At 47.2% G+C, this 24,079-nt stretch overlaps 1 protein-coding gene across 7 annotated transcripts in view; it reads left to right on the top strand.

The window, feature by feature from the left end:
- The window catches only part of cdh24b (cadherin 24, type 2b), a 133,117-nt gene that overhangs the window by 2,836 nt on the left and 106,202 nt on the right, over positions 1-24,079 (top strand). For 2 of the 7 annotated variants that reach the window (XM_031854775.1, XM_031854777.1), the window contains one exon: positions 7,740-7,826. The exons of the other annotated variants lie outside the window; for them this stretch is intronic. The gene's annotated coding sequence lies outside the window, so the exon portion shown is untranslated. The remainder of the gene's footprint in view (positions 1-7,739; positions 7,827-24,079) is intronic. 7 annotated transcript variants of the gene reach the window in all.

Genomic DNA, 24,079 nt, shown 5'->3' with positions numbered 1-24,079 from the left:
TACCATGTTTCCTGCATGTGCGTTTCCCATAGGGGGAGTTGCTTATGCCCCCCCCCCCCCCCCCCCAAAGATGTTCGAGGCGCTTCGAAACGTGCTGATCATTCTATGGTGGGGAGATGATGGTTTCATAAGCAACTCCCCCTATGGGAAACGCACATGCAGGAAACATGGTAAATGATCAGTGAGCCTCTGTTTCCTTTTGATTCCCTCTTAATGAGAATGGGAGAATCCCCAAGATGTGCACCCATAGGGGCTCTTCTCTTCCGACTGAGTGTGTCAGTCGGCGGACGTGTACCATTCATTAGCTGACAATTCAGTGGAATGAATCAGACAACATGGCCTCCCAGGGATCCTCGTGGAGAACAAGGAAGTAAATGCTTAGTGCTGGAGACGTGAACATTCCCCAGGGCCCTTCGCACGCACAGATAATGTAATGGCAGAATTCCCTTTTTGATTGTTTCAAACAGGAACAGAAACAAGGAGCTTCCACGATCTAACGTTGTCTAAGATCCCGCTAGTGCTCCCCTCTGCTAGCTTTCCAGACATGGGGAAAATAGGATGAGCTGCATAAAAAACCTTCGGCACAGTATTTTTCCTCTGGTGTCAGTCTTTTGAAAGGAGGGGGGGGGCAATGAAAGTGTCACTGTGACTCTGCAGTGACTCTGTGCGGGACTCAATCTCAACTATATCATTACCAATTACCTACTCATGTCGAGTGACTGATGAGCAGTTTTTCATCCATACGTGACGCTCCATTTAAAGTTCCGATGGATGTGAGGGATGATGTGCTATACCTTCCCTCGTTGGCCTTTGATGGTGATCGTGTATCAAAGGAGGTGAAGACAGACGTTTGCTGATGCCGACTTTTTAAGACGGGGGGGACTCACCAAGAGGTTCCGCAGCACGCGTCTCCCAGGAAAAGTGTGGGAATTAGCCTGGACATCCTTCATGCTTTCCCCCCCCATCGTCCCCCTCCATGCAGTGCTGTGTATCCCCAGTCTACCAGGACACGCTGACCCCAGTCTGAGCAGTGCTGTGCCTAACACGGGGCTGTTTTCTCCCTGGTGGTGATGGGAGGGAGGGAGGGAGGGAGGGAGGGAAGGGAGGAGGGCGGTCATTTAGAGGAAATGGCTATGTCTAGCGGTGCAGTGTTTTCCCTCTGTGGAGGCCTGTGGGATGGTGCTGCAGAGTCTGTCACGGTCCGATTCTTCTCAGACCGGCCTCCGCTGTTTACTCACGCGCACGCGGCAATGCGTGCAGGTAGAGGTGCTCTCGTTTTTGGGTCTTAGAAAAACTCATACATAATCATTGTCTTCTCCCATTCCACGAGAATTGAAAGTTCGGAGGCGCTTTCTCTTTCTGCCGTAAGCAGGGGGTCCGTAGCGGACTGAATTTCAGAGCGGGGTGCTGGATTGGGGGAGGCTTCTCAAAGCTCGTGGTGGATGGATGGGATGGAGGACTCCCGAGTAAAGCAGCTCGCTCCGCCGGAGACATTATTAAACAGAATGGCGGGAGGCTGCTTCTGGGCAGAGTGTGTGTGTGTGTTTACATTTATACCCTGCTGTGTAGAGAGGGCAAGAGAGTCAGCCATTGACAGACCAAGAATGCTTAAATGACTGTTAGTTGTGTGTGTGTGTGTTGGTTATAGACTTTCTGCCACTGGCAGAGTAATATTGGAGTGGTGATCTAAAGTGAATCTATTCTCTCGTTCTTGAACCCAAGAATCGAGTGTTGGATAATGATACTGAGCGTTTCCTTATAATTCTGTCAAATCCTATTGGAAAGATTTCAATGTTTGCATGCTTCAGGTGCACAAATATTAAGTGTATGCAAGTAGGAGGGAAAAGTACACTATGTATAAGGCTAGAGCCCCTCAAGTTAAGTGAAATCAGCAGCAAAGAATGACTTTAAAACCAGTGTTGGGCAGTAACTTATGTGTGCCAGTAATGCAATTAGTTTTTTCATAGCGGTCTAAGGGATTACAGTTTTAGTTACTTGTCGCAGTAACATTTTGCCGGTTTTGTTGTCTCACAAAGAGTTAGCTTGCGCAGGGGGCTTAGCCTAGCATGAGAGGAGAAATGTGAGGGAAAAATTAATTATAATGAGACAAAACAGACTCAGAATTATTGCACAAATACGATAATTATCACACATCTGGCCACGCTGTCCGTAAGTTATCTCAGTGGGTGTGTGTCATGTAGCCTGCAAAGCTGCTGATAGACCCTTCTCCTCCTGCATGGTGAGTCTTTTACCGACATGTTGTGTCTTCTTAGCCAGCCAGCCACCAGTAGCTTTGCCTACATTTGGCTGGTGATAGCTCATTTTAGCTCAGTCCCAAAGCTGCATGTGGTCAGTCATAGAGGCTAAGCTAACATTAGCTGTTAGCTTTGTGGACGTAGCCACGCTTTTTAGTGCATGTTAGTGAGCGTGCGCCACTGGTTAGCTCACAGCCGGCGCTCTGCACTGCACTCCTACAGCTGATGACGCCAGGTAAACACTGTTCGCTCAGTCAGCACTCTTGCCTCTGTTTGCGCTGTTAGCACAGTTAGCTGCGAGCCGCCGGCTCAGTCATCGGCATGTTGAGAGCTCTTTGGAGGCAAAAGAAATGCTCAGAATTTCATATTGAGCAGCTTGAAAATGCCCTTTCGATGGTGAAATAATGTAAAATGTAATGTTGCGACTCTATTTAGCTTTTAAGTAATGCAAAGCAATGAAATTACTTTTTCAATGAGTAATATGTAATGAATGATTGTATATTGCACATATTCATGTCACGACAATTTTTGTCTTTCAGAACAGCTTGTGATGCACTTAACATTTACTCCTGAGTAGAAGAGAAATAAATGTAATCCTCTAGCAGACAGCACTGAAATGGCTCATAATATTCCTTTAAATCATGAGTCATGGTGGTGGGAGGATGAAGGTGTGCAAGTGAAGAGCAGATGAAAGAACATGCAGATCAGTCACACAGCCCAGTTTGCATTACGTACATGTACAAGGATAACGAAGTGGAGTCCATAAAGGGGGTCAAATCTTACTTAGCTGCACTGAAACGGAAGGAGGGTGCAATTAGAGCGTTAGCACACTGCATCTGAAATGATATTTAATGTTATTTAATGTCAAATTTGATCTCTATTCAGACGTCACATTGAAGTCGCATTGAAGTGGGTGCTAAACAAGTGATGGAACAGCAGTTTTTCAATTTGATAATTTCCAGTGGCTTTCCATTTCCCTGTTCCTATCTCTCAATTAATTTCCAAGCACACGTGAAATTTAAGGCAGTAACTGCAGTTACTTTATTCATTTCACCATAGTTTTACACAGTTTAGGCAAACTTTAATAAGCCTCGCGACAAAAGTTGTCAATGACAGTAATCAACGACTAGGAATTATATTCATCATACTCAGGAACTTAATTATTTTTTTCTGAGCAATTGAATTGAATTTGCTTGTGCAGATGGTATCTTATTTTTTATTTATTTTTTTGGTGTTATTTATCCCTTCTGTGTTTTGGCTCATCTTTATTAAGACTGACAGTAATTCTGCGAAAACGGTAGGAGTGATGGCGTGGAGGTGTTTGCTTGGGCTGGTGGTGACGCGCATCTACATGGCCGTGCGTATGTGTGTGCGCGTGTGTGTGTTTGTGTGTGTGTGCGGCCATGACAAAAAGAAACCTACAGTATAAGCTGCCACCCCTGACATAGGAGTCCTGTAGGAATTGAGTAAATCCTATTTTAAATTTGCCTTCACCATGAAGATAATTGGCTTATTCCTGTGTTAAATAGCCCGTCCTGCAGGACACTGACTGGGCTTAGCATGCTCCGGGTAGACAGTGTGTCTGTTCCTCTGCTTCTTAGGGACTGAGAGGCACATTACATACTGAATTACTGTATGACAAAGATGAACTGATAGCTGCAGTGCACAGTCCAGAGCTCCTGTGCAGGGACTGACATGCACAAGTGTTTGCAAGGGCACGAGTTTGATTCCCGCAAGGTGCCCCCTCTCTTACACTGTCTGGTTCTTGCCGTTTGATGTATGAAAAGAAGTTACACAGACAGGCTGGTTAAGGAACAATCAATGCGCGTTGAAGACTTCAGAGCCACGTCTCCTCATGCCCTCGTGAAGCTCTCAATTTCTGGTTTTCATGCCCGAGCCAACGCAACAGTTCCAGGCCCTCTGTTGAGCTTGGATGTGGAGAAAGTGTTGCTCGAGCCTTACCTAAATCATTATCCATACATCAAAAGCCATCCGGGTTTCACTCCGTTACTGTGAAGATCCCTTCCTCATCAGTCCCGTGCCCAAAGGAAACGCAGCAGATGAGTGCACGCGTGCAAACAAGCTTCCGTGTGGCTCGTTTTCTTAACGCCCGTTTTAACCCCGTAGTTGCTCAGTAACCACACTGGCAGCGGCTGCATCTGTGTTTCTTGGCCTCTGGGCAACTGCTTAGTAATGAACCCGGCCTCAGCTGATCCAGCAGCTCAGAAAGGGGAGGGGGGGGGGGGGGGGGGCACCAAAACGCTCAAACCAGAAAATAAGAGATTCGGAGAAGGATGAATTGTCAGCAGATGTGCAGCTTTTCGTGTGTGTGTGTGAGGGCATCTAGAGAGCTAGCACGCACATTCTGGGACGTGACCGAAAACTGTCTAGTTAGAGTGCATCAGGAAATGGATGAAAGGGAGAATTCCCCCGCACATAGTGAGAGAGGAGAGAAATGGAGCTCAAAATGCTTCATCTGTGTGTGTGTGTGTGTGTGTGTGTGTGTGTGTGTGTGTGTGTGTGTGTGTGTGTGTGTGTCCGTGTCCTGATGTGCTGCTCAGTTGAACAAAGACAACCGAGAGACAGCGGCTGCGGTGCCTTTTTCAAACCGGTGCTGCGTCTCCGTCAAATTACGTTCGGACGCGCTGCGAAGAGAAATGGTTTGAAAGCAACTTTTGTAAAGGTTGACTGATGATATTGAGCAGATGAAATGGCAGCACCTCGGGGAGGGCTTTTTTTTTTTTAAGCTAAAAATACAGAAGCAAAGGGAATGTTTGTTTCATGCTCATCCAAGTGTCAAATTGCATTGATAAACACCGTGATTTTTAGCTTGGTGCGATGCACCCTACCATGTTATGTATTATTTGCAAGCCTTTCCTGACAGTGATTCCGTCGCGACGCCCCCCCCCCCCGCGTGCGAACAGGTGTGCGGTGCATCTGTGCCTCTCTTGGATCACGAGGGGCGAGCCGCAGAGCGCGAAGGTTCATCGGCGGCCTAATGAATGCAGCGCGGGTCAGTTGTCACGCGTGATATTTCAGCGCTGTGATCTACTTGAGCGGGCTTTTTGATGAATGGCCAATTAGAAGCAGGCTCCTCAAGCCTGGTGGCTGACTGATCTCTTTTTAATGGCACTCCTGTTTCTTTGATAAAACGCAAAATGAATCATCGATACCCCCGGCCCCAGAGGAGCACCGATCACAGAGTGTAATTGTAATTTGGTGTGTAGCAGCGCTTTGGGGTCGAATCTGTGCCTGTCTTGTGTGTGTGACAGCATTTTTGCGGTAATGGTGGTGGTCAGTCCCGGTCATACTCTAATGCACATGGATGCTTTTTTTCCATAGCATTATATATCTGGTTGTGTGCATCTTTATTCCTCTATCTGCATCGTGTACACTTCAGGGAGGCCTACAGCAGCCCAGCTGCGTGTGTTCTTTCAACAAACACCGATCGAGTGTCATGGTCACTGATTTATTATTTTTTTTCGTGTTTTGATTGCCATTAAAGCGCACTTCAATTAGGCTTTGAAAGTTTCCCATCCGCCAAAAAACCCCATGCTTAAACTGCGCCGCTGTGTTTTTGATGCTTTAATCAAAAAAAAAAGAAAGTCTAATTTTATATGCATAATTAAGGCTACATAAATTAAAAGACAAGAAGCAGCTTGAAACTTTCAAAGAAAGTCTCTTTTCTGTTTTCTTTGCCAGTTCCTCAGGAAATGGCCGAGATGTGTTTGCTGCCCCTCTGAAGGGGGTGCCATGGCAGGGGAGGGTGTTACTTGAACGGAAGCTGTGAAAAACACCGCGCTACAATTTGAGCAAGCAGCTAACAATCTTGAACCAAAAGGCCCCCCCCCCCCCGCCTGGAAGCTTTCGGACCACCCAACGGGCAGCGAAGGTCTTCGCTACGCCTTTTATTTTTGCCGCGGCACTTTCCCGGGGCCGCTCAGCCGCTGGGGACTTCTCCGCTTCCCCGGGCAAACAGAACCGGTTCAGAATGAGGGCGATTAAAATGTCACTGGAAACCCCCCCCCCCCAGCTGATGCCGGAGGCTTTGGGACAATAATCTAATAATTCACTGCCCGAACCGGCACCACCCTTCTTCTTGACCCGTCTAAAAAAAAAAAAGCACATTCATCGCGAGGCCTCTGATTCTCGGAGGTTCGATGCGCGCCCCCCCCCCCCGGCCTCCCGTTCCTCAGCTGCGCCGCACAATGCGGACGCGGCTTCCAGCTGAAATTGCGGACGAGACCTTTCACACTCGGTCACAATGGAGGCTTGCTCGGCAGGTAGGCACTTGGGAAGATACAGAGGGAATCTTATTTTGTGGATTTAGACTTCATAAACATCATTATCATCTCCCCGACCCTGAGTCGCTGTGCTGTTCAGCGGCGACCCCAATTTTTTTCGGAAACCTTGAATGGTGATGCATGCGGTCTCTCGGGGGCACATGGGCAATCGAGTCAACAATAAGCTTCTTTTTTTTTTTTTTAAGTGAGTGGAGTGTGCCTGAGAGCGGGCGTGCACATGCATCCGGGTACGTGCGCTGACTCAGTAATCTCTCCTGCTCGCTGCCCGGGATCCGACAGCATCTTTCCTCCGAACAAAGTTTTTTGACTATGCCTCTGCCAGATATAAACTATGTAGAACATTAGTGTAACAGCCCACGCTCTTAGAATACAGATTTGTTCTTGAGTGCACGCCAAACGGCCTCTATATTTTATGAGCCGTCTCTCTACTAACATACCGTCTTGAGACTAATTATCACGGTCGCACTCAAACACAAAGCTCGTTTATTATTGCATTGACATCACATTTGTTTTGGCTTGGCCTACATGGCCGGGACTTCACAGCGCCGCCACGCTAGAATCATGTTCAGAGCACGCTTTCGGATGGAGGGTCTGTTTCATGCTGTGAGGCAAAAAGGTTGTTTGTTCTTTACAGTCTTGACACTCATATCTCTTCAAGTGGACTGTAATTCTCTTTTCCTTTTTTTCAATCTCTGGTGTGTGGAAGGCTGCAACACACACACACACACACACACACACACACACACACACACACACACAGAGCTGCTCACTGGGGAGTCGTTCTTGGGAAGCAGTTTTCCTCTCTTGGCCTAGAAATGCCTTGATACTTAAAAAAAATACTTATTATTATAATACTTTCCCCCCAGCATATTGTTTCTGTACACTGGTTCCAGCTATTTTTATACTTACTGCAAGACTATTAATAATAGCCTGAGTAATGTTGAAACATGAAAGAGAAGTTGAATTATGTGTGATTGATTTTCCCCCCCATATCTTTTAGTATATTTCTATGTTGTGTGGAAATAAATAAAATACATTCTATGTATACTGCCAAACATATCACAGACTATCATATTGTTTAGGGAAGCATAACTGATACCAGTTTTGCAAAACGTAGAGTATTTTACCAATCGACAAGAAAACAAACGTTAATTTAACGTGCCGACTTATTCCTGTCTAGGGTTACAAGTTCATCCACAGCCTATCCCAGCATGCACTGGGCGGAAGGCAGGACACATCCCGGGCAGGTTGCCAGGTCTATCGCAGGGTAAGAACAGACAGACAAGCGCAGATAGACACACAAACAAGTTAATCCATTAAAAAGTGGAGCCAGAGTTTGAACTGTAGTGCTTTCAATGGAATCCCTAAAAATACAATTTGGGTTTTATGTCTACAGGCAGGGCAGAAAACATGGAAACATGGCATTGTAGTGAACACAAAACTAACCAGACTATAAATGAATAGAAGCAACAAAAACGAAATAGAATGGGACGAGAACTAATTAGAACAATTACACCTGTGTTCACCCTGCTATGGTGTGTAAAAATGGCTGCAGTGAAAAGGGCCGATTGTAGCCCTACACTCAGTCACTGTAAACCCACACAGGTGTTTCCACTTAATTGGCTGATTACACCTGGTCCCCCCTCGGGTTTCAGACCGAATGAATAGTCATCTACCTAGCCTGCTTCCAGACTTCTGCATCGCCACGCACAAGTAGCTCCGGTGTATCGCCCATCGGAACAGTCGACCATCAATTCGGTAAGAAAAGAGAACAGCCTCCTCCTATGTAGCTAGCTAGCTAGCTGCCTAGCTACATTCACGAAAAACTAGCAACTAAAAAAACCTCTTCATTTGACTTTTTTTTTCTTAATCAATGTGAAAAATATGCTAACAGTTGCTGTACAGTAGATACCACAGATGTCCAGTGAAAATCACAGCGGTGAGGCGTCACTATCTACTGTCTGGATAGAGCAAAACAAAATAAAAATTAAACAAAATGATATTTCAGGCTCATGTCTCCCACCATTGGCCTCTTATGGGCAGATCCATCCTTGCATATAAGTTGAAATTATCATTTCAAAATGATATATTCAAAATCAGATTCCTCTTCTTTTGATCCCATTGTTCTCCTCGCATGTGATTTTTAGGCCTTTTTTTTTTGGAAGACATCTTGACTTTGTCACAGTAGGAAAAGCACGGATGTAAACAATGAAATTATTGACAACTGAAATCCATTTAGCTGCTTTGATTTCGGGTTCCGCCTTACTCCAATCTAATCAGCCACAATAAGTGAAAACACCTGCGTGGGTGTGCAGAGCAGTCGTGGCTAATGCTGCTGTGCAAAACAGCTGAATATATCCATGTTATCACTCAGTGCCCCATCAGCTGAATTAATACCTAATGCACACCGACAGATCTATTGCTGGTCGGACAGGGATCGACTATGTACCACCACACACACTGGAGGGGCCAACAGTATATTTAATCTTGTTGCAAAGGTCATACAATGCAAATCACATTTGTGAATATCTATGCACGCCCTTGATTTCTCCGAGCCAGAATATTTAAAGAAATAACGTATTATAAACTACAAGGAGACATTGTGGGTCCTGAGCCATATCAGTTTGATACTGTGTGACCGGGAGGACGGGAGATGTGAGGGAATGGTACAAAGCTAACGTTAGCTAGCGTTAGTTCTCCATAGCCTAGCTGGTCTTACAGTAAGGAGTTGGTCATTTTCAGCATTCACTTGGTACGAGCTACTCGGACGACGGTCACGATATCCTCCGTGGCACGGAACGGGTTAGTTAGCGTTCCCGCTTTTTATACATGGAAACTGTTCGCAAGGTTGGGGAGTGGAGTGGGGTGGGGTGGGGGGTTAACGAATACAATATACTTTCAGGAGGTGCCAAAGACTTTGGCTTAACTGATCTTTTTAAATCCAAGGAGGCTCTGAGCTGGTTTTGAGCGGCAAAGGCGTTTTTTTTGGTGTATCGTTGGGAAATTCACATTTTGACAAAATATGGCAATAAGACTCAAGAAGAAAGAGAAGAAGAAAAAAACATAAGAGTTCGTCTTTCGAGAGCCCCCCCCCCACACACACACACAAAAATATATACCTCCATTGTTTTTTTCATAGAAAAAGACATTTCTCTTCATCCACGAGTAAATACATCTCTGTGAACACTGTATTCAAACGGTAATCACATGTCATCTTGTGCTCCACGACTGTGCTCACCTGTGTGCCGGTTGCGGGTTGTGCTGAAGAGGCTTTTCATCGGAGCAGCATTCGCTCTGCGTTTCTCATCCCTGATCACAGGCTGAATGTTGGCTAAATTGGCTCATATATTTCATGGCCATTTATGTCTGAATGCTTTCCAAATTGAGTTTCTTTGTTCTCGATCGGGTAGTTAAAATGCATCCGAGCGCCAAATAATCTTTCTGCCAAAACTGACCGTCCTGGTCCCCCCCCCCTCCTGATACTGGATTCAGCACACGGCATGTATCAGCTCTGCTCTTCTTGACTGTGTTTGATGTGTTTTCAGTGTGTGAAACTGACATGTTTACAATTGTTGATTCGTTCCCATGCACATTAACATATTACTCTGTTCTACTTTTGTCACCCTCTCTTTGGATGCATCCACGCAGATATGCTGTGACATACCCAATATGGCAAATGTCAGCAAAGACAAAAGGACGCACGCAAACAGACACTTAGATCTGTAGCTGTAGGTGCGCACACGTACATATGCAGGGGGAACAGCTGGAGATAAAGTGTGTGCGTGTGTGTGTGTGTTCTGGTGTGACACATCTGGGTAGAGCGACGCGGGAGGGGGTCCTGACAGATATGGGCTGAGCGAGAGCCTGTTTCTGTTGTGCTCTGTCACTCTGAGGCTTATTCCACATGCCCGCCTTTCACCGTGTGCCTGACGCTTCCGCTAGCTGTTAGGTAACCTAATGCTCGTGTGTGTGCGAGTCGATACCACCACACTCTCGCACGGTTAAAAGCGCAGGGCGTCTGTGCAGCGTGGCGTAATGTCATGCGTGTGACATGACATCGGGTCCCATGAAAGATGGAGGGTGAGAGATTCAAAAGAACACGACACAGGGACGTTAGAAAAGCAGGCGGCTGTGTGTTGTGTGCAGAGGACAGAAAGTTCAGTTGGCGAATGAGAGCGTCGGTGACATCAGCGCGTCGGTGACCGTGGAGACGACGACGAAGGCCTCGGCAAACACAAACGATTTACATTTTGTGTTGAATTCCATTTCTCTGTCTCTCTGACCACCGTATGCATAGCTCATAAAAACTTTGAGTGCGTGATAAAAAATCTGACCTTTTTTTCTCTTCCTTTTTTTTTTGTGTGAGCTTTTTTTGTGTGAGCTCTCATCGTAGTGCGTGTGTGGGCTCCCAGTGGGGGATTGTATTTCGGTCGGTCAACCCTGACAGATAACAGACCACCGCGCTCGTCACATCTATTATTGAGGGGACGGGAAATTGATCGGCCCTAACGTTGAACGCTACCCTGCCTTCCTCCGTCTCATCTCTCTACCCACGTTATTTGTCCTCCATCCATCCCCTCTCGCTGTCGGACTCCACGCTGCCCTTGTTTTCAGTCATCCAGTTACTTTTTTTTTGCCCCCGGCCCTCCCTTTCATCTCTCAACCTCCATGCCCGTCCCACTTCCTCCGCAGTGTCCTCTGTATTCTCGTCTCCCCTGCGCTCTCGATTCTCATTCCTCAAAGTGAAACTTCGGGACGACGACAGCCGCGCTCTCTCAGTTTCTCAATTACCGGCGTAATTTGACTTCTAGTTGTCTGGCAAGCTCTTCTTCTGTTGAAGTTGTTGTTCCACAATGTATCAACACAACTCTTCCCCCTCAGTTTGCACAAGTGAGTTGGAGCCCCTTTCACCCTCCCTCCCTGCCTCCCTGCGCTCTCTTCTTCATCCCCCCTTCTCCTCATCATCTTGAAGACATGTCTCCGGCTCACCTTTGATCGCATTCTCTGGGACCTCTTCATCGCAGAAACTCAAGTGTTTTATCTTTGTTGTGTGACAGTTCAACTCAGGAAAAGACCACGCGCTGCCAGCCAACACGGCTGTTCGCGCGAAAGCCTAGTTTGAGCTCAATTCATCATCATGGCAAGATGGCCCCGCATTTATTGATAATTGCTTTTTTCCGTTAAAAGGGACGACGTTTAAACCGCCAGTCGTGTAAACATGAGAGATGCAGCTGTTGCCGCAATTAACTTCTCACTTTCCCTAATGAAAGGACTAATCCGCCAGCAAATCTCCCGGCTTCCTTTCAAATGCCAAGCCTCCATTCAGCTGGCTGCCAGTGGAAGGAAGGAGGGGCTGTGTCGCACAGAATGGGGCTATCTATAACCAGCCAAAAGTCACATTCATTTGCTCCGCCAGGGTGTCACATCATCAGGGTCCCTTTACTGCTGCGGAACAAGAGAGACCCTTAACCAACTGCTGTTTGATGATTTCCTGAGCGGAGCCTCTGCAAGCGTCTGTTTTCACAAGCCGGCCCCTCCACGGCACCACCTCCGCCCCATCCCCACCCCACCGCCTCACCACCTTTTCTTCCCTCTGGATCCAAGCTCCGATCTCTGCGCTCAGTCTCAATCCGAAAACACACCATCGCCTCTTGTCAGAATCCCTCAGAATGGACGCCAGGGAGTGCTTTGCGAAAGCCAGAAAGTGAATAGCTGTCTCCTGTTGGAATAAGATGTGTCTCGGCAGCCGGGGAGGAAGGACAGCCCCGTTGACAACGGAGCTGAGCTTAGGCTCAATCTTTGGAGCCATCGATCCGATGCATTGATCAGTTTTTTTCTTTTCTTGAAAGACGGAGACAGGGGACAGGTGTGGAGAAGACCAGATAGATCAAATCCATGACAAACGCCAATCACCCCTCCTTCCCTGGTCTGACCATTGATCAGAAAGAGGAAGCGCTCCTAGGCAATGTCAACAACTTCTCCAGCTTGGATTTTAGATGTTAGTTTAGATTGTGAAACTGGTTAAGGACCACTTCGTGTTCTCGCTGGAGAGAACACGAAGTGGCTGTAAACACATCGTTAAATCGACTGTCAGCCCTTAAAAGAAGCACAGCGTTCACGCAGAGCACTTAAGTCGTGCTTGTATTAGCTGATTAGCATCAGCTGTCTCATACGCGCTTCACAATCACTGGCTCATTCATCAGCTGTTCGGCTTGCGTCGACCATATTCATCCAGGTGTGCAGCACTGCAATTATGATTTGACGCCTCTCTCTATTGCTCTGCCATCCCAGCCTCCTCTCTACAGTATGCATTTTTGGTATTTGAGAAAGATCTAATGTTCACGTGTGTTCATTGAGGGGATTGTTATCTCTATCAGCAGAAAGCTCGTCGCTACTCGGATTACAAGAGATCCATCAGAGAGCAGAGCCTTTTGCGGCACACCTAACTTTAGACCCGTTTGCTACAAACGGTCAACACCTTGATGTAAGTCTGTCTTACTACACCGCTTCTTACGTGTATCTGAACATTCTCCGGTGAACAAAGAGCACAAAGTAATAACTGATTATGAGCATCGTCGGTCGAGGCTGCCACTTGTCCATGTGTTATACATAATTATAAACACGATGGAAAGAAAATGGTGAAAACGGAGCATCTTTTACTTTAAACTCAGTAGAAGTTTAGCCTTTGAATTCATTTTGAATTCACGTATCTGCTATCACGCAACCCTGCGGTAGATCTGCTTTATTGCTCTCACACCACAAACACCATGAGTTTACGGACTGAAACCTGCCAGGAGGTGTTGGCCCAGCTGTTTGATCTGCACCAGGTTATGATTGACTGCTTTCACAAATGAAATTCAAAAGCTAAAGTACTTTGAAATCCATCAGCATAGAATGAACTGTTAGTATACGATCTCCCGATCTGTATAAAGCCATTGAAGTCAGTTAAACCAGATGTGTGCTCAGCTTGTGTCCTACTCAGCAGCTCCCTGATAAAAAAAAGAGTGAAACGAAGCGACCACACAGTGACTATCCTCCTGTACACGATGTATATTTTGTGTCCCGACTGTTCGGCATTATTTATGACCAGCTGGTCCAGCTGCAGTCCCGACCAAATGTGGTCATAATCGTATTAGTTCTTTGTGACACATCAGGTTCAGAAAAGTGCAGCATAACTGCTGTCAGAATTTGATTTCCCCTCATGTGGGTCCATGTGATGATGCAGGATGACTGTCCAATAAACGAATTACCCTTTGGACCATTTTACACCATGCTTACAGCCAGTGTGAACATGAAATGGACCGGAACTCAAAGGCAACAATGTGTATTTATTTTCCTTGATCTGGACCAAATGAAGTGAAAGTGACCGTAGCCTGGTTTTTAGCGCCCAGCAGAGTGTGATTGACAGCCTTCACATCGGACTAAATGAACCCGACCACACGGACAGATGTTTGTTTGACCGACCAAACAGCTTTGGTCTGAAAGCACCTTTAAAGGTGCTCAACACAAAATCAAAACTAGTGCCTCCATAGGGCTCTCAACATGGAGCCGGCTGAGCCGGCGGCCAGCTGCTAACAGTGCAAACAACGGCAACAGTGCCCACAGAGTTAACCAGGAGAGGAAACGGAGTGCATGTGCTACGCTTCCGCGACTACGCCGCCAGTCGGGACAGCATTATCAGCTGTAACCACTGCATGAGAGCATTGCAGAGCTGCGGCCGTGAGCGAAGCAGTGGGGCACGCTCATGTGCACTAACATGCACGAGTGGCCATCCCGGCAATGTCAGAAAAGCACAGAAAAGCGTGGATAACAACGCACACAGAAGGAGAGTGACTTCATCCTCTGCTCACGTAGACTCTGCTCAACTATATCTTTACATAGCAAATAGCTGTTTGCTGCTATATTAATGCTCTTAATATTGTATAGAGATCCTTTAAAGATTTAAAAGTCAATTGTAAAAGGTGGCTAACCTCTCTCCTGCTAATATTACCCGAGTAAAGTCATTTACCCGACTCCTTATCCTTGGTTATTAGTCCATTCATTGATTATGAGTGCGCTCGCTAAAACAACCATTATTGGCCCGACCCAGAATGCTGGGTGTTAAGTGGCTTGTTTAAATAATCGTCTCTGCGGCGGTTGGACCCACAACAATTTAAATTCATTATTCTGTCTTATTTGTTTTCCTATTTTGGGATCTGCAGCCTATTTTCCTCATTTCTATTCAATTTGCATACATCATTGACACAGCCTGTGTAGTGTGTGTTGTTTGCCGAAGGTAAGTATTACAGGTTACAACTCCGAGGCTGATTGTTGCACAAAGGCAGCTACAGAGAGAGGGACTTTCATCTGAGACAAACACTGCGTTCTTATTTATGCCTTTCTGTGAGTTTGTTCCACTTGAGCTAAATGAAGTGCTATTTGAAGGGGGACTGGATACCAGACGGCGTGCAGATTCATAAACAGCTATTGTCTTGATCCTCGGCTCCCCTTTATCTTTGTCATTATTAGTGTCTCCTTATCGCCGCCTAGTCCTCCCACAATCCCTTATAATCTCAATTCAGAGCTCCCCCTCTGACCACCGCAGTAGCAAACTCATTTTAAAACCCAAGATTACACAACTGCCCTTCCCCGTATCTCAGCCTCTTCATCTGTCACTCTGTAGCTCTCTTTGTTAATCCAAGGATCTTATCTCTCAGCTGTGACTCTCCCAACTGTCCACCTAATTCTCTCTTCCCCCCCCCCCTCTCTCTCTCTGTCTCCCTCTCCCTCTGTGTGTCTGTGTCTTCCTTGACTTTGCTTTTGTGCTCGCTACACCACCCCGTCTCCCCCCCTCCCCTTTTTCACATTTAGTTTATTGGTATGACAGGCGATCATCAACAGAAGCTACAAAGCGTAATGGGTGCATGCACGCACTCACACATGCACGCTCAGCATAAAAGCGTGTGATCTCTCACACACACACACACGCACACACACACAGTGTCTTTCACGGCTGAATGAGCATCCTCTCTCTGTCTGCAAAGGAAGAGAGAGGGAGAAAAAGTAGCCGGCTTCGGACCCTCAGCAGATAGCAACTAATGACCGTCTGATTAATTCATTAGCCTGACACTTTATTGCCCGGCTGCTGGAGTCATTGCTGTTTACTTTTTTATTATAGGCCGACCCCATGTACGCACTCTGCTCCTGACACTTGGGCTTTTACTCCCTCGCTTTCTTTTCTTCACTTCGTCTGCACAGCCTAAGAGAAAAAAATGATGGCAAAAAATAATGATGTTTTTCGCCGGCTCTCAGTGTGTAGTTTTTTTCTCATCTCCATCAAATCCTTTGTCTCACTCACAATCTCTGGTCTCAGCTGGCCCCAGCTGTCACGGAGGCAAAGACTCTTTTAAAGTCTTATTTGGCTGAAGACAAGATAAACCAGGACCCGCTCCCTCGCAGCCCTCTGTGAATTCAGATTGATCCCCCGGCTGATTGGTGACTAGCCGGCCACTGAGGTCTATCTTTAGTCAAACCTGGAAAACAAAGTCGTTTGCAGAGCACTCCAGCTGGCCAAGGAGTTTGGAGATGAAAGAGCAACCGGCTGCGAGACGCGAGGTTAGCTAACTTGGCGCGGGAAAAAAAACGAGCAGGGCAAAATGGATGTGAGGAGTCAAAAAAAAAATAAAAGCGAGCCGAGCTGAGAGAGAGCTATCCTAAATGAGAACAGTCACCTGTGGGGAGTGATAAGAGCCGGCAGATGGATGGAGCCATAAACAGACAGATGGGTAGTTAGATAGATGGAGAGGGGCTGATTTGAAGAGATGGAGAGGTTGAGAGAGATGATGGGCAGATGGGGTAAGGAGATACGGAAGAAGACAGGCGAAACTTTCTCCCTGTGCAAGCGCTTTCAGGCTCATTGTTGTCTCTCGGGTTTGTTTCGCCAGTCAGTCAGCCTGCTCCTCCCCCCCCACACCCTCCTCGCCGCCTTCGTCTCAGCCACCACTGCACTCACGGTATATATTTATAATAGAATTAGGCTGCTCTTGTTATCAGTGGAGCGGATAGCCACGGAGTGAGGCGAGATTGAAACAGCGATTTCCAATTTGAGATTGTGTCACACACATCTCCCTGCGCCCAGATAGCATCAACCAATCGCAGCCACCATCTCTCGCGCTCACTTTGTCCCTCTTTGCCTCTCTCAGCCATCTCTCGGCCAGCTATTTTAGCCTCGCTCGGGCCTTTTTCCCCCATGCCAGGCGAACATCGAAATGCATACATGCTCCCCTTCTCTTGTCACTCCGGATTCCCCGGCTTCTCTTGACAGTTTATCTCCTTGTCTCTTTCCCTCTCATCCCGGGTGCATTCAGAACGCATCTCTTTCTCCTCCCAGGTCACTTAGTACCTCGGCATGCCGCTCCACTTTTGCTCTTTTCCACCCTTTCTTTTTACACTTTGTGTTGCTGTCTTTCCCACTCCTCCCACACTTGTTCACTCCGCATACCTCCACCTCTCCGTCGGCTCTCACTCCTCTCCCGTTACTGCGCGTCTCTCCTCCCACACCGCCCCCCTTTGCTCTGGGTGCCGCCCCCCCCCCCCCCCCCCCCCCCCCTTGTTTGTGTACCCCCCCCCCCCCCCCCCCACCTTCTCCTATCATCTCATCCGGTGTCACTTCCTCCATCCCCCATGAATATCCGTCCTCCCTTCATCCTCTGCTCCCTCTCGTCATCCTCTCCGCTCTGCTGCCTCAAGGCGTTAGATCCCTTTGACTTGTCTTGTCAGGTCTTGGATTTCTGTCTTACCTCTAGAGATATATAGTGTGTGTGTTCATGCAGTACAGGCCTCATTGCTTGTGGCCGTGTGCGAGTTTGTGTACGGTCCTTTACTGGTTTCCATGGCCAGAGGGCCTTTTCTCTTCAGCACAATGCCACAATACCACCTTTTGATAGAAGTGCAGCCTGAACACGCAGGCCCTCTTTAATATCCTCTTCCATTAGCCAGCCAGCTGGGAAACCTTGATTCTCCTACTTCAGTTTATAAAAGTTTTTTCTCTCTCCAATATGTCTTAAATCCTCCTTCGCTAAGCCCTGCCCCCCAGCTGCTGAGGAGTCCACACTGTCACTAACTGCACTCCCTGAATACATATGATCTAAACTGCTCATGTTAGCTCCACAGCTTTTTACGTAGAAACATTTAAGAAACCTGTATCTCCTTCAAACCTTACCGGGCAGCAAGTATCACCACGTTTAAAAGTTTAAAGTCTGTGGAGCAGAGCTGTATCGTTTTCAGACCCTGTACTACGCAATGGTTGGCCAGTCTGCTTTCAAGGGGCGGGACTAAGCCATGAGTCTTTTGTCAAATCCGCAGTGCGTGAAGGTTTCCTCTACACACCTTCTAAACTTCTTCATAGCAGTGAATGCAGAGTTTGACCAGTGCTTGCTGGGAATCGAACCCTTCGCTAAAAAGAAGTGCGTCTGACTCCTTCTTGTGTCCCGCCTCCTCCTTTCTCCTTCATGAACTGAATAAACTTTGAAATCTCGTGTTGTTGTGCTGGAGCTTGTAGTAGCTATACCAGGAGGCACATGAATGGAACAAAAGAACAGGTCTTAGGTCTGCGCTGTCAAACAATCGTGTACATTAAAGAGTGGATAAACGAAGCATCATCAAGAAAGAAAAGCCCACTCGGTCTTTTTTAATTATTCAAGTTTTCAACACATGGGTTGATTGTTCAAAGAGGCACAGCAGAGAGCTCCGAACTAACTTCTACAATGTCGGCATTTGCATGCTGTATACACCCACATGCATGCGTGAATGTACATGTGCACCATGCGGCTGATAGTGGGCCCTCCTTTCTCATCCGTGCTCTAAACAGCGTGTGCTGATGGCTGCAGCTGAGTACACTTTCATGTCTGTAGAAGTCCCTTAAAGCTTATCAGCGGAAAATGAAATGTGGAAATGTCAGCTGTCAAACGCCCACATTCACCTACACAAGGGTGTGCGTCTCCTTTTAACTGCAGCACGGCGAATCTCTGTAATATGTTCTGTGTTGTTAGATTTCACCTCTTAGCTGGTTCACGCGTCGGGGGGGAAACATGCATCGCTCTGAGACAAGAACTATTTTTTCGCTTAATTGCAGTCGTATATCCACAGGGCTAAAGCAACTTTTTACCCTAAAGATTGCTTGCGGCAATTTCATCTAGTAGAGGGAGAGTTGTCAAAAGGCGAGACGGGGTTCTGGGCCATAAAAAAAGGAAAGAAATCTGGTGCTTCAATCCCTGCTTCCTTTAAAACTACCGTGGTATTATGTTTCTGGCTGTGTGTGTGCATGTGTGAGCTTTTCGTTTAGACTAAAGAGTACAAATCCCAATGTGTTGTATGTAATCTTTGTTTTCAGTTCTGAAGTTTGAAGGCTTAAAGCTACAGTGTGGAGCAAATCCAGGGGATCGTTTTGCAGAAATGGAACATAATATGTTTTCATTTGTGTATAATCATCAGCAGAAACAAGAAGCACAGATAGTTTTGTCAAACTCTATTTGCGAGGTCAAGAAATATCCATCTAAAGTAGTTTTATAAGAAAATAGGAGGCTATCGACAACGTTAAAGGAACAGTTGCCTCGGAGGCTCACGTGAATGGTTTTCCAGACTCGGCTGCTCGTAATTACACTCTGAAGGATATGACATGAACAACGGCGTGAGAGCGGAGTCAGTCTATTCATGTATGGCTGAAACATACTGCAGCTCCGTAACATGAGATCGGTATCGATCAAATGATCCCAAATTTCCTTTGGGATGAATAAAGTTTTATCTTAAAGCTTAAAGCTGCTCAAAGCTTTGCATCCGCAGTCCCTTGGCAGGTCACGATTAGAACACACACACAATTACTTACGACACTAAACAGCCCGGATAGGATGCTTAATGTGATCATATAGACACACACACACACACACACACACACACACACAGTATATACACACTAATATAGTGAAGTGACTCGTTTAGCCGTGAATGATGAGCTTCTGACGGGAGTGATATGATTACGTCGGCTGTTTGTCTCTTCGGATATCTTACCCTTCTCATCTCCGTCTCTCTCTCTCTCTCTCTCATCCTCCCCCCTCCCACCACGGCAATCCATTCCCTTCTGAAAGTGACACTTTAAAAGGTTGATAGCTCTTTGGCCAAGTCTCAGAGTCTGAGAGCCTCAGATCGATGGCTGGCAGCAGGAGCGGCGTCAAGGTAGCACGCTCGTCTCGCGTCTCCTGACACGGGAGTTGAACTCCCCACACCAGGTGAGGAGTCCTTTTCGATTTGTTTGCCGCCGATTGGTCGGCAGGTCCCCGCAGACGGGAAATGGACGACCGGTGACATTGTTTTGCTTCTTCTTTTTTTTGCCGCCGGTCTGAAAACAGCCGCGGCCGTGTTGTTTTAGTGGAAGAGAGACAGTTTGGAGTGGAGGTCACACCACTGTGAGGATAAATGGACACATACAGGCTACAAAGACAGAAAACAGCAAAAAAACAAATGGAAGAAAACCACACACACACACACATACACTCATGAGAATTCATGTCCCAGAAGTGTACTTTATTTAATCACATCGGACAACAATGATGCGTATAAAGAAGACAAAACCTTCCCCACCCCTCTCCTCCTTTCTGTTTCTTATTGCCATCAAATTCAATCAGAGCGCTCATTCCGGCTCCTATAATTACTCTACCTCTTCTGTTCAGCTCGCTGCTCCTGAACAAAGTTGCAGTGAAAATGGAACCCATTTTTAGTTTGACAATGGCTGCCGAGGTTTTCGCAGCTGATTGTGAGGGGGAGCTGCAGACGAGTAAGACACACGGGGAAGGCTGGCTGTGCTCAGCCTGCCGCCTCTGTGTCTCCAAAATGGTAACCCTGTGGTTACCAGTGATCTCTCCACACTACCTGGCTCCGGTTCAGCTCCCGCTGAGCCCCCCAGAGGAGGACCTCCAGCCCGGCTCTGCTGCTTCCCTCCCCAAAGCAGCCTTGGCCCCCGCCTTTAGCCAGCCTGGCCTTGGGGGAGCCGGGAGCCGTGGAGCACAGATGGATTACTATCCAGGGGTAAAGCCCAGCTTGAGGTGCAATGGGCGGCATGGGAGAGGGGTAGCAAAGGCCCCTTGGAGGTGTGCAGCCAGCCAAGCCTGTTTCCACACCGGCTCTGTACACTCCAGGGCCTGTCACACGCTCAAACCATGGAATTAGGGACAAGAAGTAGGGAGAGCATAACACACACACACACACATGTTTCCCCATTAGAGACACAATGTCCCAAAGTTTTGCAGCTTTATTCTCACATTCACATGTAGAGCGTCCCCAGCAGTGTTAAATGGCAGAGCTGAGATCAGGCTGCGTGTTAAAGTGTGAACAGTATAAATATTCATCAGTCAGCGAGCAGCAGCGTGGAGGCGAAGCAGTGAAAGATCTCAGAGGAGAAACTGAGATTTTGTTTCTTTATATCCTCGCTGCCATTGCAACGGTGTCATTATCGTGTCGGAACATTTGCTCCGCTACAGTAAGAAATGTTATCCGCGTGACTGTAGGTTAAATCTGTAATCACCTCTTGCCATGAGGACACGTTTGTCCTGGACTCTTAGAAAGCCAGACTTTGTGAAGCCTGGTTTTGTGTGTGTGTGCTTACTTTTTCAGGGGCAAAATGCAGGCTTTTAGCCCAATTTCATGAAGCTGGATGATGCTCCGCATCCCGCTGGTGACCCCCCCGTCATCCCTGCAGGCGCTGGATTGCGACCCAGCATGCCGGGCGCCTTCGGGGGCCTCTCCTCTCTCCTTCCTCTGAGCGCGCTCCCCTCGTATCGCTCCATCTCCCTGAGTCTTTATCACCAAAACACAGCACACCACATTTTAATCATGCCCCCCCGAATAGAAGACACTTTTCCAATTAATGGAACTGCCGTCTCGATGCACTGTGACTCCGTGAAGCCGCACTGCGCAACCGGGGCCCAATAAACCACTGCCGCCGCTTGATGTATGACCGCCTCACAAGTTTTTGAATGTGAACAAGATGATTTTTTTTTCTTAAATAGAGAAATCCGCGGTGAATGAAAGGCTATTGGGGCGGCTGCGAAGAGGGGGTCGTGAATGAGTAATGCTCCGGTGAAGCTGCTGAGTGGCCAACAGTGGATGTCTGTGCTTCGCGCTGGGCAGCTCTCGGGCTCCAATGTATGGAATCGTATGAATGCGAAGCAGGGTATTACTGAAAAAAGAGCACGCACGCTCGGCAGGATCTAGTGATAGGTCATTCGGTCACTTAACCTTCCAATGCTTTGAGTTGTATCCAACAAGGGATGGGTTTTAAAGAGGGTTTTTGGTTTCTGATACCTGGCACCCTAAACAGTCAAAGGAAGTTTAGCGATAAATGGAAGCGTTGCAGGGTTCCTCGCTCGCTCCGGTATCGGCCACTTTATTTCAGGGATATATTTCCCAGTGTGTATTTATAGATCATTCCAGCTCAGACGGCGACCTATCACTTTTCCCACAAACGCACTGCTGGTGGGGGAGACATGGTGTTGTGTGCGTGCGATTATATTCGGGTGAGAAGACATAGTATACGCCCTGAGTCATTTGTACTGGAGTTCAAATGTATGTGTCGCAAAGAAAGGGGGGGGGGGCACTCCATTTCAGCCGCTTGTGGGTATGCATGGGCACACCCACATGAGGCCTCACGCTGCAGCTCTTTATGCATCGCCACATGTTTACCTCCTCACTGCTTCATATATTAACTCGCCCTCCCACTCCATCAATCAGCGTGACACCAATCAGCGTGAATCCGCTGCGCGTAACATGTTTATGAAACAAAATAATATACCAACGCCTCACTAGCCTCAGAAATATGTTGAGCACTTTCATATACCTGGCTGTCCTCGAGGACACACTCGTTCGAAGCCGAATGGAGAGGGGAATGGCTTCTCTCCGGCGCCGACAGGGAAGGTTGAACGGGCGTATTAAGCAGAGGTAATTGAATGTAGATGTAACAGTGCACGGTTTAGCGTGGGGATTAACCCTTGCACCTCTGCTCTCTCAACCGAGCGTCTGGTAAAGAGGCTGGCGAGGTTCGGCCGCAGCGGTGAGAAGGACGTTGTTGTGCTGCTCTGGACATATTTAGAGTTCCGGGGGCCTGCGAGACCGCCATAGTTGAACTCAGTTCATTGTTATTTATCATGAGTGATGGCTGGGGAGTAAAGAAAAAGCTCAACACCTTTCTGCGTGAGCGATGGAGCTGTCTTATTACCCACAGTTAGGAAGCCAACTGGGTGCTTACTAGAGTGCTTTTCTGAAAAAGACAGAAACAAGCTGGCAATTCATTCCTCTTTTCTTTTCCCCCTTCTGGGGAGATTTCATTATTTTTAAGGAATCAGATGAAAGAGAAGAGATGTAAAAAAAAAAAAGAGCAATGTTGGATTATATTTCGACTCGTCCATGATGCTACAGCAGGCTGACATTTAGTGCAAAAGTGAAACCCATTTTACAACCTTTTTTATTGTAACATTGAATCTGACAGGGTAAAGCAGATAGAACCCTATCATGCTAACGTCAGGATCTTTTTTAGGATTCTGCAAGCATATCAAACCCTTCTTCTTTCTTTTTGGCTCCAAACCTTTGTGAACCTTACCGCCGCCGGGTGGCTATCAGAAGGTCGTGCGGGGAGACTTGGGCGGATTGCTATCCCGGTGGAGATGTCAGAGGCGGGCCATGCGTTCCACCAAGTAATTGGTTTTGGAGCATAATAAAGAGGAGGGTCAAGATCGCATGAGCCGAGGTCAACCAGTAAAAGGAGGAGAGTATACGTAGTCAGATGAGGTCAAAGGAAAGGTGTGAGAATTCACACTTACCAACTGAGTGGCTGTGCAAATCTTCGAGATGACAATGACAGGAAGGGGGAAGGAAGGAAATATCAAAGAGGCGGCGCCGTGAATGAAAAAAAGGAAGCGAAAAATAGTACTCTTAATTGCTCCAACGGGACTATACATCGTCGTACACACGAGCAGGTTTGACAACAACATAGAGAGCAAAATCAACAAGACGAGAAAGTGAGAGGAGGGATGAGTAGAAAGAGCCAAGAGAGTGGACCGGGGCGGGACGGAGGGGGATGAAGAGAGACAAAGTGAGAAAGACAGAGACTAAAAGGGCTACTATGTCTCCATTTCCACGGAGCCACAAACCGAGCTAGTTTCCACCAATTACATTCATGTCAGTGTGCGTCCTGGATTCAACATCTAACAACAGCCTAGAGGGGTCTTCACTCTCCTGGTGCACACTCAACAACTCTCCCTGCCTGCCACTCCAGCTTTCTTTGCCACACACACACACACACACGGACACACACATCCACCCACACATGCAGTTGCTGTATATGCACATATCACACTCGCACACTTAATAATCTCATCACTCCCTCTTGCTTTGTCTCTCTTTGTCACCCACACACATACACACTCACTCACTCACTCACACACACACTCACACACACACACACACACACACACACACACACACACACACACACAC

Source organism: Anarrhichthys ocellatus, unplaced genomic scaffold (assembly GCF_004355925.1).
Source record: "Anarrhichthys ocellatus isolate YVR2014 unplaced genomic scaffold, GSC_Weel_1.0 scaffold15, whole genome shotgun sequence".
Taxonomy (NCBI): domain Eukaryota; kingdom Metazoa; phylum Chordata; class Actinopteri; order Perciformes; family Anarhichadidae; genus Anarrhichthys; species Anarrhichthys ocellatus.
Note: the sequence above shows the minus strand (reverse complement) of the source record. Positions and strands in the feature narration are given on the sequence as shown.